At 46.0% G+C, this 15,303-nt stretch overlaps 1 protein-coding gene across 2 annotated transcripts in view; it reads right to left on the minus strand.

The window, feature by feature from the left end:
- The window catches only part of LOC141095104 (uncharacterized), a 63,998-nt gene that overhangs the window by 27,416 nt on the left and 21,279 nt on the right, over window positions 1-15,303 (minus strand). The window contains exon 2 of one of the 2 annotated variants that reach the window (XM_073580985.1): window positions 12,464-12,565. The exons of the other annotated variant lie outside the window; for it this stretch is intronic. The gene's annotated coding sequence lies outside the window, so the exon portion shown is untranslated. The remainder of the gene's footprint in view (window positions 1-12,463; window positions 12,566-15,303) is intronic. 2 annotated transcript variants of the gene reach the window in all.

Here is a 15,303-nt window from a genome sequence, read left to right on the forward strand (position 1 = left end):
CACACAGCATCCTGAAGATCGGTCTGAGACAGAAAGCGCCTGGTGGTAGGAGTTAGGACTTATCTATGCTATGGCAGAGGCCCACTATGTTCTTCATCAATAACCAATGTATGGGTTATTCAATTTTGGACTTAAGTTAGATTAACCAAATAAATCCTGGAAGTTTTTACATGGACTTCTGGAGCTGGAAAAACATTAAAAAGTCTGTGACAATATACGTTTGAGTGTCATGGGGCCAATGTAATTTTTTTTATAGTTTGCAATTAAATCCATGCCCTGAGGATGCAGATACAGGTAAAAGTTGAACTTGTTAGGAATTCCAGGTGTTGGCACCGTTCTAATCAAGAGACAATGAAGTCCCTACTGCCACAATCTGTATCTGTATAAACTCTAGCTTCCCATAATATATGAAATCTAAGCAACAATCCCTTACACAGAGGATATAAAGAAACCCCAGTCCTACAGGTGCAGATGGGATCAGAGTCCTCTTCATCCAGGAGTGAGGTTCAGGCTTCCAGTGGAGGCTACTACATCTCACTGAGCCCTTTACCCTCAGGCTGATTGCAGTGTTAGACAAGGGACAGGAATTATTTTAAAAATTCATATTGCAAAGAGATGTCAACATTTTTTTCCTCTACTTGATTTGTAAAAAAATAAATTGTGTTTTAATTTCAGTTATTTGAGGTAGCTGGGTAAAGCTTCTCTTTGGTCACGATTATATCATTTTTGCCATGGATTAAAAGAGACAGAGGAGCAAAAAGTATGCAAAATATCACAGATGAAGATTAGTCCTTATTGAACATTTAAAGAAATGTATCACCAGGTTTTTGCTACTCCATCTGAGAGCAGTGTGACATAGGGGCAGAAACCCTGATTCCTGTGATGTATCACTCGCTTTCTGCCGTTTCAATAAAATCCCTATTTTATCTGCTGCAGATCAAGAAGTTCTCTGAATCCTGAGCTCTGTATAACCCGCCCACACCACTGTTTGGCCTGCTTTCTGTGTATACATGCAGAAAGCAGCCAATCAATGCTGGAGGCTGGGGTTATACAGAGCTCTTGAATATAGAGGACATCATGACAGCAGATTTAGGCCGGGATCACATTACTGTATGTGATGCGAGAAATTCGCACCAGTCTCTTGCATCAACACCCGGCACTCAGGACCGGAGCTGCGGCTGCACAGAAATACATGCAGCTGCACTCCGGTCCTGAGTGCCGGCGGCAGCGTCGAGTGTTGATGCAAGAGACTGGTGCGAGTTTCTCGCATCACACACGGTAGTGTGATCCCGGCCTTACTAGTCCTGTAGTGATAATCTCCTGCTGATAAAACAGTAATTTTATAAGAACTACAGCAAGCAGCCCGGTGACACATCACTCGAATCAGGGTCTCTATCTACATATAATGCTACTCTCGAATTTGGAGAAAAAAAACATCATTTGCTGCCAGAAGACGATCCGGAAATCAGTGACACTGTTCATTTGTCCTTCAGAACCAGCACAGAATGGATTTATTGTACTGTACAGCACTTACTCATATCAGTGAATGGTCAGTTACTGCAGGGCATAATAGCTGTCCGGAGGTGAGAGCAAGACATGTTCTTTGTAACCACACTGACCACAAGGATCTTGTGCAAAGGACACTCCTATATTCCCTAATATTCTTCAAGAGACCGTAACAAAATATTTAATGTTTTTTTTAAATTTTTTTAACTGGAGAACCGCCATAATTCCGACCCCAAATTCTCTCCCATTGGCAACAGACTGGTCTCTAATCGCTCCTGTCTCACAATTAGCAGAATTATCCCCTAAGGCCATGTGCACATATTGAGTATTTGGTAAGTTTTTTACCCCAGTATTTAATTAAGTTTTGTCTGTTCATGATACAGTGCAGTTTGCAGCACTTTGTGACATATACCCGAATCAGCCATAACTCGCAAGTGCACGAAAGTATTTCACATTCACCACGTGTCGGGTGGGCCGATACGCTCTCAAATGCCAGGGCGGAGTTTCAGTTTCAGTCCAGCTCTGAATACAAAACACTGTCAAGAATAACCTGGAACTGCAAGGTATAAAAATATCTGATCCCCATTCAGAGAGGATCTGTTCATCTCTACACATTTTATTATGCATACTCTGCTTACAATAAATGCCAAAAGCCCCACAATAATCACTACCGGTAATGTCTATACCGTTGGACGTTACAGCAGCATGGATACATTCTAGGCAGTGAGGCCCCTTTATCACTTATATATTGCTAGTAAGCAGCATTAGCAGACATTGAGCTTTTCCTCATTAAATGTGCATCAGACATTTTTGCCATTAATAACATGCTCATTGTGTAACCCTTGGCTGACAGCAGTCAAAAAGTAAATGTTATCAGTGGCAGAAAGGCAATGATGTGAAATTGTGACTGGTACTTATATTGGTCATCTTGACAGCCTGTCAGTAAATGTCATAATGCAGCATTACATTATTACGGATGATTGATAAATATACAATGTCACAGAATAACAAAAGCTACATTTCCCATGAAAGCATTTAGTTGGAAAGTATGATAACTTTTTATATCTAAAATGATCTTTAGGCTGTGTGCCACGATGCGATTTTATGCATTTTTGCCGCGATTTTCGGCGCGAAAACGTTTAAAAATCTTGTACATGACGCACCCAATGCATTCCAATGGCATTCCGCACATGCTGTGCTAATGCTGCGCTTTTTTCTGAGGCGGAATCGCATCGCGGAAAAAAATCGCAGCATGCTCATTCTTTTGTGCGGAATCGCAGAGAATTGCCGTGATTCCGCACCCATAGGAATGCATGAGAATCGCTTACTTCCCACATGTGGCTATGCCCACCATGCGGGAAGTTAAGCGTCTCATGTGCGGTTGGTACCCACGGTGTGGAGGAGAGGAGACTGTCCTCCAGGCCCTGGGTACCATACCCCTGTAAAAAAAAAGAATAAAAAAATCGGGGTATATTTACCTTCCGACGTCCCGCACTGCATTTCCGGGCCTCAGCGTTCCCAGTAATGCCTTGCGGCAAGTCCTGTGATGACGTAGTCTCGCGAGATCGCTATAGTAACGCGAGACCAACGTCATCACAGGTCTCGCAAGGCATCGCTGGGAACGCTGAGGCCCAGGATGGCAGCACGGGACGTCGGAAGGTAAATATACCCCGATTTTTTACTTTTTTATCATTTTTAACATTTTATCTTTAACTATTGATGCCGCATAGGCGGCCTCAATAGTAAAAAGCTGGTCACACTTGTCAAACACTATGCTTGACGAGTGCGACCAACCTGTCAATCACTTTCCAAGCGATGCTTCAAATCGCTTGGAAAGTGCTTGAGAAAATCGCGGCAAAATCGCGGTAAAATCGCGCGGAAAAAACAGCGCGATTTCTGGGAAGGAGTCCGGTTTTCATTGCGCGTTTTAAAACGCTACGTGGGCCCATAGCCTCAAAGAGGTTGTCCGGGTAAAAAAAGCTATCATCTAGGATGCATTTTAAAGATCATAGGGGTTCAACCGCTGGTGCCCGAACCATTTGACAGAACAAGGTACTTTTATTATTATCAAATGGAGTGGCACTGCACATGCTTGACTGTCAGCCCATGTATTCTTTTTGGGGAGAGCTAGAAAAAGTCGTACACAAAGCTCAGCAATCCCACAAAAAATAAATGGAGTGGTGGTCAAGCATGTGCACTGCAACTCCATTCTAACAGCAATAAAAGTGCCCCATTTTGAGAATGGTCGGAGTTATAGCAGACAGCCCCCCACAAATTTATAGACTATCTCCTATCTTATGGATACATGATAACTTCTTTCACAGCACAATCCCTTTAACTGGACCATGATCAAACAATTTACGTCATAGTCAGGTGAAAGGTCACAATGAAGAAAATACATGTCACAGCGTGGGGTAGAGTGGGTTTAACAATGACTTTCAGGTCTGCCATCATAATACACCTATAAGGTCCTAATAGGATGCCATACATTCTTACATTAGTTATACAAAAGATTGTCAGTGTCATACCTTAGCGATCCAAAGATCGCATGTTAAAGCCCCCTATTGGGACAAAAAAATAAAACTTAAAGAAAAAATAAAGTTTGAAAAAAGGTTCCAAATTATTTATTGTAAAGCAAAAAAAAATTCATTGCTTTTAACAGTCTTTGCTATGTAAAAAAATAAAAAAGTAAAAAAGAAAAAATTAAAATGGCCATGTCAGTAACTTAGATAGCTTAAAAACAAGTTAAAATTAATGCCATAATTGTGTTTTTTTGTTCATCCCTCCCCATAAATGTAATAAAAATTGGTAAAAAAAAATTGTGTTTTCCAATATGATACCAAAGTAAATGGAAAGTGTATTGTAAACTATTCCTTCCAAAATCAAAAAATAGCAAACTATAAGGCTACTTTCCCACAGTCAGTAATCGGCAGCGCTTTGGAAGTAGCACATGTCCGCTGCATCCAAAGTGCTGTCGGCTACTGAACGCAGGTGATTCCGCATGTGTTCACTGAACCGCAAGATCTCCCCACAGCCACTCTGGGGAGATCTCAAGCGTGCAGTTCATGCTAGACAGCCCAGGAATTTGCAGGAACTAGAGGCTTTTGGCCAAGTAGACTGGGCAGCTTTACCATCTGAGAAAATAAAGAACCTCATCCACAACTACCACAAAAAGCTTCAAGCTGTCATTGAAGTTAGAGGGGGCAATACACAGTATTAAGAAATGAGGTATGTGAACTTTTGATCAGGGTCATTTGGATGTTTTGGGTTGTCATTATGATTTAAAAAGAGAAAACACTGTAGTTTGACAGTAAATGGCTTCACCCAACCACTAACCATGAGTGGAGAAAAAGTTTTGGTGTTATCCATTATATACTTACCTAAAATTGTCCGTCATCCACTTCAGTCTGGATGTCCTCGAATCGCATAATTCATTGCGCCGACCGGAAATCCGCTGACCGCCATATTGGAACACCTATATAATGGATGTTCCAATATGGCACTCACTGGTGGTACAAGCCCATTGCGCAGTACCACCAGCGGGTCACCGCCGGAACCCCGCCGCTGGGACTCCCCTGCAGCATGGACCCCTCCCCACCGTTGCTATAGCCACCACCAGGAGTATAAGCCAGCAATCCAGCAGGGGAGGGGGAGCGGCAGCTGTGACAGCATACACACCCACTCCTGGCACGGTGGCTGCAACATCCCTGCATCTGTCTCTGATTTCCCGGCTTCCAGCAGCACTTGCTGTATTCAGCAGTCACGTGGTACCGCTCATTAAAGTAATACTTTACTTTAATGAGCGGTATCCCCTGACCGCTGAATACAGGAAGTGCTGCTGGAAGCCAGGAAATCAGAGACAGATGCAGGGACGTTGCAGTCACTGCGAGAGGAGGACCGGAGAAGACCGGGGGAGCCGAGCCAAGGCAGGCCATGCATACAGGATGGGACCAGGGAGCCATACATACAGGATGGTACCAGGGAGCCATACATACAAGAGAGGGAGCCACACATACCAGGATAGGGACGGGGGAAGCCACATATACCAGGACAGGACGGGGAAAGCCACACATAGCAGGATAGGGACAGGGGGAGCCACACATAGCAGGACAGGGACGGGGAGCCACGCATAGCAGGACAGGGATGGGGGGGGAGCCACACATACCATGACAGGGTCGGGGGGGGAAGCCACACATACCAGGACAAGGGGACAATGCATATCTGGCTTACACTCGAGTCAATATGCTTACCCAGTTTTCCGGGGAGAAATTAGGTGCCTCGGCTTATACTCAGGTCGGCTGATACTCGAGTATATACGGTATACGTATCCACTACTCCCATGCAGGCGCAGTAGTAGCCGCATCGTTACTATGTATGCGTGGGAATAGCGGTGACGTGTATGTCACTTGCGCAGGCGCAGTTCGTGGCCGCAATTCCCGAGCATGCGCAGTAACAGTCACAACCGCGCTGCTCCTGTCGGCACCGCTAAGCATACACAGATGTTAATTTCATCGCACTCCCGATGCGATAGCATCGGGCCTTTTTCTAGTCATTCATATTCTCTGAAAAAAGGCCAAGAAAGCAAAAATTCTGCTGGGGTATGTAAACTTTTGAGCACAACATATATTGAATTTACAGCTCTGGCAAAAATTAAGAGACCACCACATCAAAACCCTGTCATGGGCAGCTCATTCTCCAGACCTGGACCCCAATGAAAACTTCTGGAATGTAATCAAGAGGGTAAAAGGTCTTAATTTTTGCCAGAGCTGTATATGATGGAGATTTGTGGCACTCGAAATGGGTGGGTGAATGAAGTTTTCACTTCGCTTAACACAAAGATATGAAGGTGTTTGGTACTCCAAATGATGAATTCATAAATGCTTTATAATAAGGCAATCCCAAATGTACCATATGCATAATGACATTTTGGTCCTAAGATACAGACCTTCATCAGACATGGATTGCAAAATAAAGGAGTGAATGTGGCATAAGAGTAGTAAGTAGTGCTACGCTGCAGGAGACTGACTAATAGGCTGCTATTGCAACCAGAGGACTAACAATGGCATCCAAGTCTGCAATGTACCTCAGCCTCATATTCCGCTGGAGGCAGTCTTACACTGACCGACTAGGTAATGCACTGCACTACATAGTGCATTTTATACCATATGTGACCAAGTATTGTAAAACAAATATTTTCAGATGTTTAAAGAAAAAGTAAAAACCCATTTTCACAAAAAATTTTTTTTCTAGATTAAACAGAGTCCCAAAAAAGACACATTCAAGCTCCATATCTCACCATCCACTACTGCCTTGAACGTGAGACTGTTAATGTTTTGCTCTTAAAAATCTAAAATTTAATTTTTTTGTCAGTATTTTGTAAATCTACCTTAATCCTTCTAGGTATGCTCTCAATCATATTCAAACAAGTCTTGACAGAAATCTGGTCCCAGGTCTCTTCTACACATTCCCAAAATTGGTGCATACTCGTACACTCATTTGGGTATGTATACAGTTTTTTTCTTCAGCTCTACCCACAAGCTGAGGATTGTGATGGCCAATCCAGCACTAGAGGTACTTCATTGTCATTGAACCATGCTTTGCCAATCTCAACGTAATCTTATGGTTGTTGTCCTGCTGGAACACTATGTCGTCCTTTCCTACCCATTGTACTTGAATATACGACGTAACTTGTCTTGTAGGATACTCACAAATAGGTCATCATTGAGACCACCATTAATCCTGGTCAACTATCCAACTTTGGCTGTGAAACAACCCCATATCATCAGGCCTTCTCCACCGAACTTGACTGTTCCTTTAATGTCTCGATCTGTTAGCCCCTTATTCCCTCGTTTCTTCCAGACCCATCAGAGCGTAGTCTTTTGACTTTTGTGTCATTGCTCCAAATCAACCGCTTCCAATCTTCTACTGTTCACTTTTTGTACTTTTTTTGCAAACTCGATACAATGCTTCTCATGATGATATTTGTAACGTGGACCCGTCCTGTGTGATGCGACCCGCAGGCCGGTAACTGAAGCAACAAGACGCGGCACGTGAAGCTGTCCTGTGTGACATGGCCCGCAGGCCGGTAACTGTAAACAACAAGACAAGCGGGAGGGACAACAGTTACAACGGTGGGCCCTGCGATAGGGAAAGGGGACGTGGAGACCTCCTGCACTCCCCTGAGTCAGTGTCCCTAACGCTCCTAACGTTCCCTATGCCGCTTCCGCATCGGGTGCCGCTCAGGATACCTGTCGCCCTAGCACACCCTACACCTATCCCTTGCTAGGGAGCTGGGTGGCGCAGGCACTGGCCCCACCACTGTACTAATACACACAAAGGGAAAACACAAACAGGGGAACACCACTTAGCTTTACTCTATTGCTCTTGCTCCTGGCAGCAGAGTCCACCACCAGAATGCAGCTCTCCTCCTGAATCGCTGCCACTAAGCTCTGTCAAAGCTACAAGGAAATCCCCTATGACTCCTTCCACACCAGGGCTAAGACAGCGCTGCAAGGAACGCTCTCCAGCTCCTTCCTCCACCAAGGATGGATGAAATGAGTACTATCACCAACGCTGATTGCAACACCTGTTACTCTTTTATAGCAGAGCCAGCAATCACACCTGCAACATAATCATGTGCACTAAACTAAAGAAACAGTGCAATGACGCTCACCACCACCGGGGGGGCAAATTTAGAACAAAAGACACCACAGTGCAATAATCCTAATGGCCACCGGGGGCAAAAACCAAACCGAAGCACAGAAAAAAAGGTTACCTGTGCTTTATCTCAGTCCTGATCCAGCATGGATCATGACAGTACCCTCCCCTTAATGAGGGGCCTCTGGACCCTCAAGACCACTCCCCATCAGGGAACCACCTACAGCGGGGACGCCCAGACCCAGAGTTCACCCCAGCAACTACCTGCATGTCAGGTTGATGACAAACGAGCCCACTGGTATTGGCAACATTTGTTCTGGAGGCACCACACATCTCCGAAGCGCTGACCTGGGGAACGAGTTGTGTATGTGTATGTTTGGTATGAACTGGTAAAACTCCACAACACACTTCCACTGGATGTTTTTTGGTGGCCACCCATACACGCTTGTTCACACACAGGCCCGGACCTGAATGTTTATTGCCACTCGTTCGTTTGTCAGCATTTGGAGAACTCTTTCTGGGATTAACAACAGAGGCGTCCCCCTGTGTCACCACACTCACACCCCCGCACTTCACCAAGGGGTACACCACCCTCCAACCCCTTCCACCACGAGGTCTGCGCCTCCCAGGGTTGGCAAATGGCGCGGGTTGAGACTTGCCCCTACTCTCCTGCAGCACATCTGCTGCTCTCACCGGAGAGGAAGGAGTCAGTTGAAGAGAGGCGGCAGAGACAGTAGTTCCTAGGCAGCAGCCCTTACACGAGTGCCCCCAGCTGACCACTTCCCTCGTCTGTCAATCTATTACCGGGTTGTGTCTTTTCAGCCAAGGGAGGCCTAAAACAACAGGTACTGGCATTCCCTCCAAGACGTAGCACGATAAGGACTCCTCATGATGTCCTATACGCAGATGGATATTCTCTACAACCTTGGTCAAGCTCCCCTGGCTCAGTGCAACAGTTTATGGCCTGGACGCTTATAGGCTGGGCTAGCGTCCTACACGTCAGACCATGAGTCTGGACAAAGCGAGCATCCACCAGACTGACTCCTGCTCCGCTGTCCACAAGCACCGGTATCACCTCCGGTACCCTGCCAGCCAAGACCCCTGCTGACATGGTACCTTGGGAGGGCAATATGGAGGAAATGTATACTCCCTGGTCGTCTCCCTCCAAGCGACAAGGGGAATGCAGCTTCTCAGATGGCACAGATAATATGGCGCGCAATGGGCAAGCCTTCAGGACATGACCAGTGTGCCCACAGTACAAACATGCCGACACCACTCCCCGAACCGTAGGCAGCTCCGAATACAAACTAGCTACACCTACTTGCATAGGTTCATCTGGAGACTTGGCATGAACTGGGAAGGCTCTCATAAAATGGCCAGGCTTCCTACAGGAAAAGCATACCCCCCAACCACGATGAGCCGCAGACACCCCCTTTTTTGAATCAACAACATCGGGCTGTCTGGGTTCCTCCGTCCGCACTGGTGGGTCCTCCTCCCTAGCGAAGACATCAGGGGGCACTTTTTGTATATGTCTTTCCCTGAGGCGTCTATCTACCCGGATGGCAAGGGACATGGCGGCCTCCAGCGTCCTGGGGGCGGCGTACTGCACCAGAGTATCCTGCAACTTTGTAGACAGACCCTGCACAAATTGACTGCTAAGTGCAGGGTTATTCCACTGAGTGTCAGTGGCCCATCTCCTAAACTCTGAGCAGTACTCCTCAGCAACCCGGGCTCCCGGTTTACACCTACGGATAAGAGATTCCGCCAGGACGACGCCATCAGGATCCCCATACACAAGCGCCAAAGCCGCAAAAAACTCGTCCACGGACATCAATGATGGAGAATTTTCCGGTAGGGAGAAGGCCCAGGATTGGGGATGCCCTTTAAGAAGGGACATAATGATTCCCACCCGTTGCTCCTCACTCCCTGATGAACGAGGGCGCAGCCTGAAATACACTTTACAGGCTTGCTGGAATACCAAAAATTGATCTCTCCCTCCAGAAAATCTGTCAGGGAGGGATATCTTGGGTTCTGACTGAGCCTGTTTCTGAACCAAGCCCCCAGAGCCCACCAACAGCCGAAGCTGCCGCACCAACCATCCACGCAGCCCCCTAATCTCACTAGTAAGGGTCTGCAGGATTTGGGCAAAGGTCTGAACTGGGTCCATGGCTCATCAGAGAAAAAAAAGTTGTAGGTTGGTGATAATGTAACGTGGACCCGTCCTGTGTGACGCGACCCGCAGGCCGGTAACTGATGCAACAAGATGCGGCACGTGAAGCTGTCCTGTGTGACACGGCCCAAGGCCGGTAACTGTAAACAACAAGACAAGGGGGAGGGACAACAGGTACAACGGTGGGCCCTGCGATAGGGAAAGGGGACGTGGAGACCTCCTGCACTCCCCTGAGTCAGTGTCCCTAACGCTCCTAACGCATCGGGCGCCGCTCAGGATACCTGTCGCCCTAGCACACCCTACACCTATCCCTTGCTAGGGAGCTGGGTGGCGCAGGTAATGGCCCCACCGCCGTACTAATACACACAAAGGGAAAACACAAACAGGGGAACACCACTTAGCTTTACTCTATTGCTCTTGCCCCTGGCAAAAGAGTCCACCACCAGAATGCAGCTCTCCTCCTGAATCGCTGCCACCAAGCTCTGTCAGAGCTACAAGGAAATCCCCTATGACTCCTTCCACACCAGGTCTAAGACAGCGCTGCAAGGAACGCTCTCCAGCTCCTTCCTCCACCAAGGATGGTTGAAATGAGTACTATCACCAACGCTGATTGCAACACCTGTTACTCTTTTATAGCAGAGCCAGCAATCACACCTGCCGCATAATCATGTGCACTAAACTAAAGAAACAGAGTGCAATGATGCTCACCACCACCGGGGGGCAAATTTAGAACAAAAGACACCACAGTGCAATAATCCTAATGGCCACCGGGGGCAAAAACCAAACCTAAGCACAGAAAAAAAAGGTTACCTGTGCTTTATCTCAGTCCTGATCCAGCATGGATCATGACAATATTGAAGTCAAGGATGCTTCACTTTCTTTGAGCCCCCATTCCAGACTTCTGTAACATGGGTCGCAGGGTTCTTGTATGGATGTTTATGATCTCACTATTATGAAGCATACGAGTCCCCTCCACTGCCGTGTTTGTCGCGCCAGACCTGATAGACCTTGTGATGAGCCGACTTGTTGACTCCGATATTTTGTCTGGACATCCACCTCTTGGCTTTTGAATGGATAGACTGACTTCATTTCGTGTTCTTCCAACTGTCATGGCACTCACATGATGTAGTTTTGCAATTTTCTTGGTTGAAAGACCGCTATCGATGAGCTGGATGATGCTGTTTCTCTTTTCTTGGGAAAGCTTCATGGCTGCTCCTTGATTCGAATCAGTGGGAAGCAACCTAATAGCGCACTGATCTATTAGGGAAAGGTGAGAACAGGTTGTATTTTAAAATATAAAGGAAGATTTCTCCACTAGCAGTAACAATGCAATGACATGACAAGAATCTGCATAACTAATTATATGCTAAATAGTTGCAAGTTAAATTTATGTATAAGATAGCCAAGATGATTGTTTATAAAATGATGGTAGTCTCAAGTTCGAAGCAATAATGTATAATATGATATGGAACCTGAATGTCAAAAGTTCAAAACATTGTTATCCTTTTGCTTGTCACTGTATGTGGTACTGATCCATACTAATCCACTCCTTTTTGTAGTATAGGAACTGGTTCACAATTAACCTCAACCCAAGGAAAACAAGATAAGGCATCTGCCTTAATCTTCTTGTTCCCCCCCCTATATGTAACAAAAAAGTTAAACCTGTTGAAGAACAATGCTCATCTTGCCTGTCTAGGCATTAGACATTTCGTAGACTCGAAATATACAAGATTCTTATGATAAGTGAATACAATAACTGGATGAACTGCCCCTTCCAGAAAATGATGCCACTCTTCAAAGGCCTACTTGATTGCCAGGAGTTCCCTGTTGCCAATGTCATATTTTTCTCCGCAGATGACAGTTTTTTAGAAAAGTATGCACATGGACGCCATTTACCAGGAGACACAACCTGCGATAATACAGCCTCCACCCCCACTTCAGAGGCGTCAACTTCTACAATTAATTGCTGAGTGACATCAGGCTGTATGAGAAACGGCACAGATGCAAAACACTCCTTCAGGGTATCAAATGCCTCAGTGGCCGGACTGGACCATTTGGAAAAGTCTGTCCCTTTCCTGGTCATATTTGTCAGAGGTTTGGCAACTACCAAAAAGTTTTTGATGAACTTACAGTAGTAGTTGTCGAAACCCACAAACCTATGAAACACCTTCAAATCCTCAAGACGATCCTAATCCAGTACTGCCCGCACTTTCGCCCGATCCATGCGAAAACCTGTGGACGATAAAACATAGCTTATAAAAGGGATCTCCTCAACCGAGAACATACATTTCTCTGGTTTGACAATTTATTGTCTCTAAGTATCTTTAAGACCTGCCTGACCTGTATCTGATGTGACTCAAGGTCAGGTGAATAAATTAATATGTCATCAAGAAAGATTACAACAAAGCTACCTACCAGGTGACTAAATATATCATTTACAAAGTGCTGAAAGACGGCAGGAGCATTAGGCAACCCAAAGACATCACAAGATTTTCATAGTTTACCTCAGAACTATTGAAGGCTGTTTTCCACTCATCCACCTCTTTAATACGAACGTGATTATACACCCCTGATATCCAGTTTAGAAAACCATTTTGCTCTATGATCTGATTAAAGAGGTCTGGGATGAGAGGGAGTGGATACGGATCCCAGAGCATTATCTGATTGAGTTTGTGGAAATCTAAGCAGGGGTGTATCCTCCCCCATCTTTCTTCTTTACAAAGAAAAACCCCACAGCAATGGGGGATGAGGATGGTCTGATATGACCCTTTGCCAAACTTTCCGTGATTCAGCCCTTCATGGCCTGCCTCTCTGCACCATAGATATTATATAACTTACTCTTTTGCAGCCTGACCCCAGGGACAAGATTAACGGTGCAGTCATAAGGTGGAGGGAAGTTCTTGGCACCTCTACTCAAAAAACACATCTCCAGTGTCAGACAGGTATTGAGGTACAAACTGGGTATCCACCCTTACGATCCGGGAGCTCCGTGAACTTGACAAAACTCGCTCCACTTTACCATCTCCCGAGCCTGCCAATCTACCACAGGGTTGTGCAGCATGAGCCAAGGTAGTCCAAGAACTACAGGAGAGGGCAGACTCTCTAGCACATAACAGTCAATACATACTGAGTGCACGGCCCCTACCTGTAGATGTAACCTAGGATGACTTGAGTAAAATACCCGTCTCAAGGGTAGGGTGTGGGGCGGATGGCTATTTTGGGTACATGTCTGGACAGGGTATGTTGTTTGAGGCCCTGGACCTGGACGAACCTAACGTCGATCAAATTAAACCTTGCTCCTCTGTCCAGAAAGGCAGAAATAAGCACCTTATTTTTGCCCAGATGGATTTCAGCAAGTAAAAAAATTGTATCTTACCCACGGAGGAGGCATGTACACCTGGGTTGCTAACCTTCCCGCAACTCAGGCTCCTTAGTTTTCCGGAGACTGTTTACAGTGAGGTAGGGAAGAACAAGCACCCACAAAATGGCCCTTTCTCCTACAGTAAAAACACCCTTCCCTTTACGCCGAACTACAGTTTGATTCCCAGAAAGAGCTACCCTACCCAACTGCATGGGTTCCTCAGATGACTCAGACCAGAGTTCCCTTGTCAAAGGACCTCTCACATATTGGGGTGTCTCTTTAGGTCTCTGGCGAAGACAGAGATCCACCCGAATAGCCAGAGATTTGGCCGCCTCAAGAGAAGCTGTCTCTTACAAGGCTAAGGCATCCTTCACCCTTACCGTTAGCCCTTGACAAAACTGGCTAGGATAGGGGATTCATTCCATTTAGTGTCAGTGGGCCACCTCTGAAACTTGGAGCAATACTCCTCCTCCAGCTGGTCTCCCTGCTGACGCTGACGTAGTGTGGACTCAGCCAGGAAGATGCGATCGGGATCGCCGTACATATGACCCAGCGCCAGAAAAAATTCCTCCTCTGTCTGGAGCGACTGGGAGTCCAACGGGAGAGAGAATGCTCATGTTTCGGTGTCACCCTCAAGGAAAGAGATTATTATCCCCATCCATTGCTCCTTGGTGCCTGAGGAAAAAGGAAGTAACCATAGCTTACAGGCCTCCCTGAAAACAACAAACTTGTCATGACCCCCAGAGAACCTGTCAGGCAAAGCGATCTTGGGCTCCACTAAGGGTTGCCTGGGATTCACGGTCCCCAAACTAGATATGCTAAGGTGCTGCAAAATGACAGTGCATAGATCTGCCACCTCCAGTCTGAGTTGCTGCAGTTGCCTTGTCAAAGCAGTGATAGGATCCATAATGGATAAAAAGAAAAAAAAAAAAAAAAAAGCAGTTTTGGACAGAACTAATGTCAAGATTCTGTTGTCGGGTGTCTTGGGACCAGGGGCTCATTCCCTGTCCCTAACGCTAGGTGCACCCTAGCTCAACCTGTTCCCCGGATCACTTCTGATGGTGAAGTTGCCGGGTCCACGTAACTTGCCTTAGCTCCTGAATCCGCCCTCAGCCTCTACCCTTCTCCCACCCAGGATAGAAGGGAGTAGTAGCATACTGTAATACACCAACCATACTAACAAGGTAATGTAAAGAGGGATAAAGGAAAATACCAATCATACATATATCCTCACACAAACAACAGAGGTAAACACCTAGGAGTTGAGGATGGGATAAAACCAAACTAGGAGAAGGAAGGGAATGAGCACACAACCAAATCATAGCAGCAATCTCAGATAAATCAACTAAACACCTTCTCAAACAACAACAACAAACCACCATCTCCTAATCATGCAGCATGAAGATACTCTGGCAATGAGTGCTTGCTAGGGCCCAAAATATATAGTAGAGGGGAGTGGCTAACAGTGAACAGCTGAGAGCCTTAATGCAGGAAAGCTTCCAAGAGCTCTCAACTGAGCAGATTAACCCCTGCACTGCTAAAAGAAACCTGCACCGCTTAATATGAAGATGAAGGTGAAGAGCTTTTAACCCCTTAATGTCCAATGACG

Source organism: Dendrobates tinctorius, unplaced genomic scaffold (genome assembly GCF_039654945.1).
Source record: "Dendrobates tinctorius isolate UK_male_01 unplaced genomic scaffold, ASM3965494v1 ptg000066l, whole genome shotgun sequence".
In the NCBI taxonomy this organism is placed as follows: domain Eukaryota; kingdom Metazoa; phylum Chordata; class Amphibia; order Anura; family Dendrobatidae; genus Dendrobates; species Dendrobates tinctorius.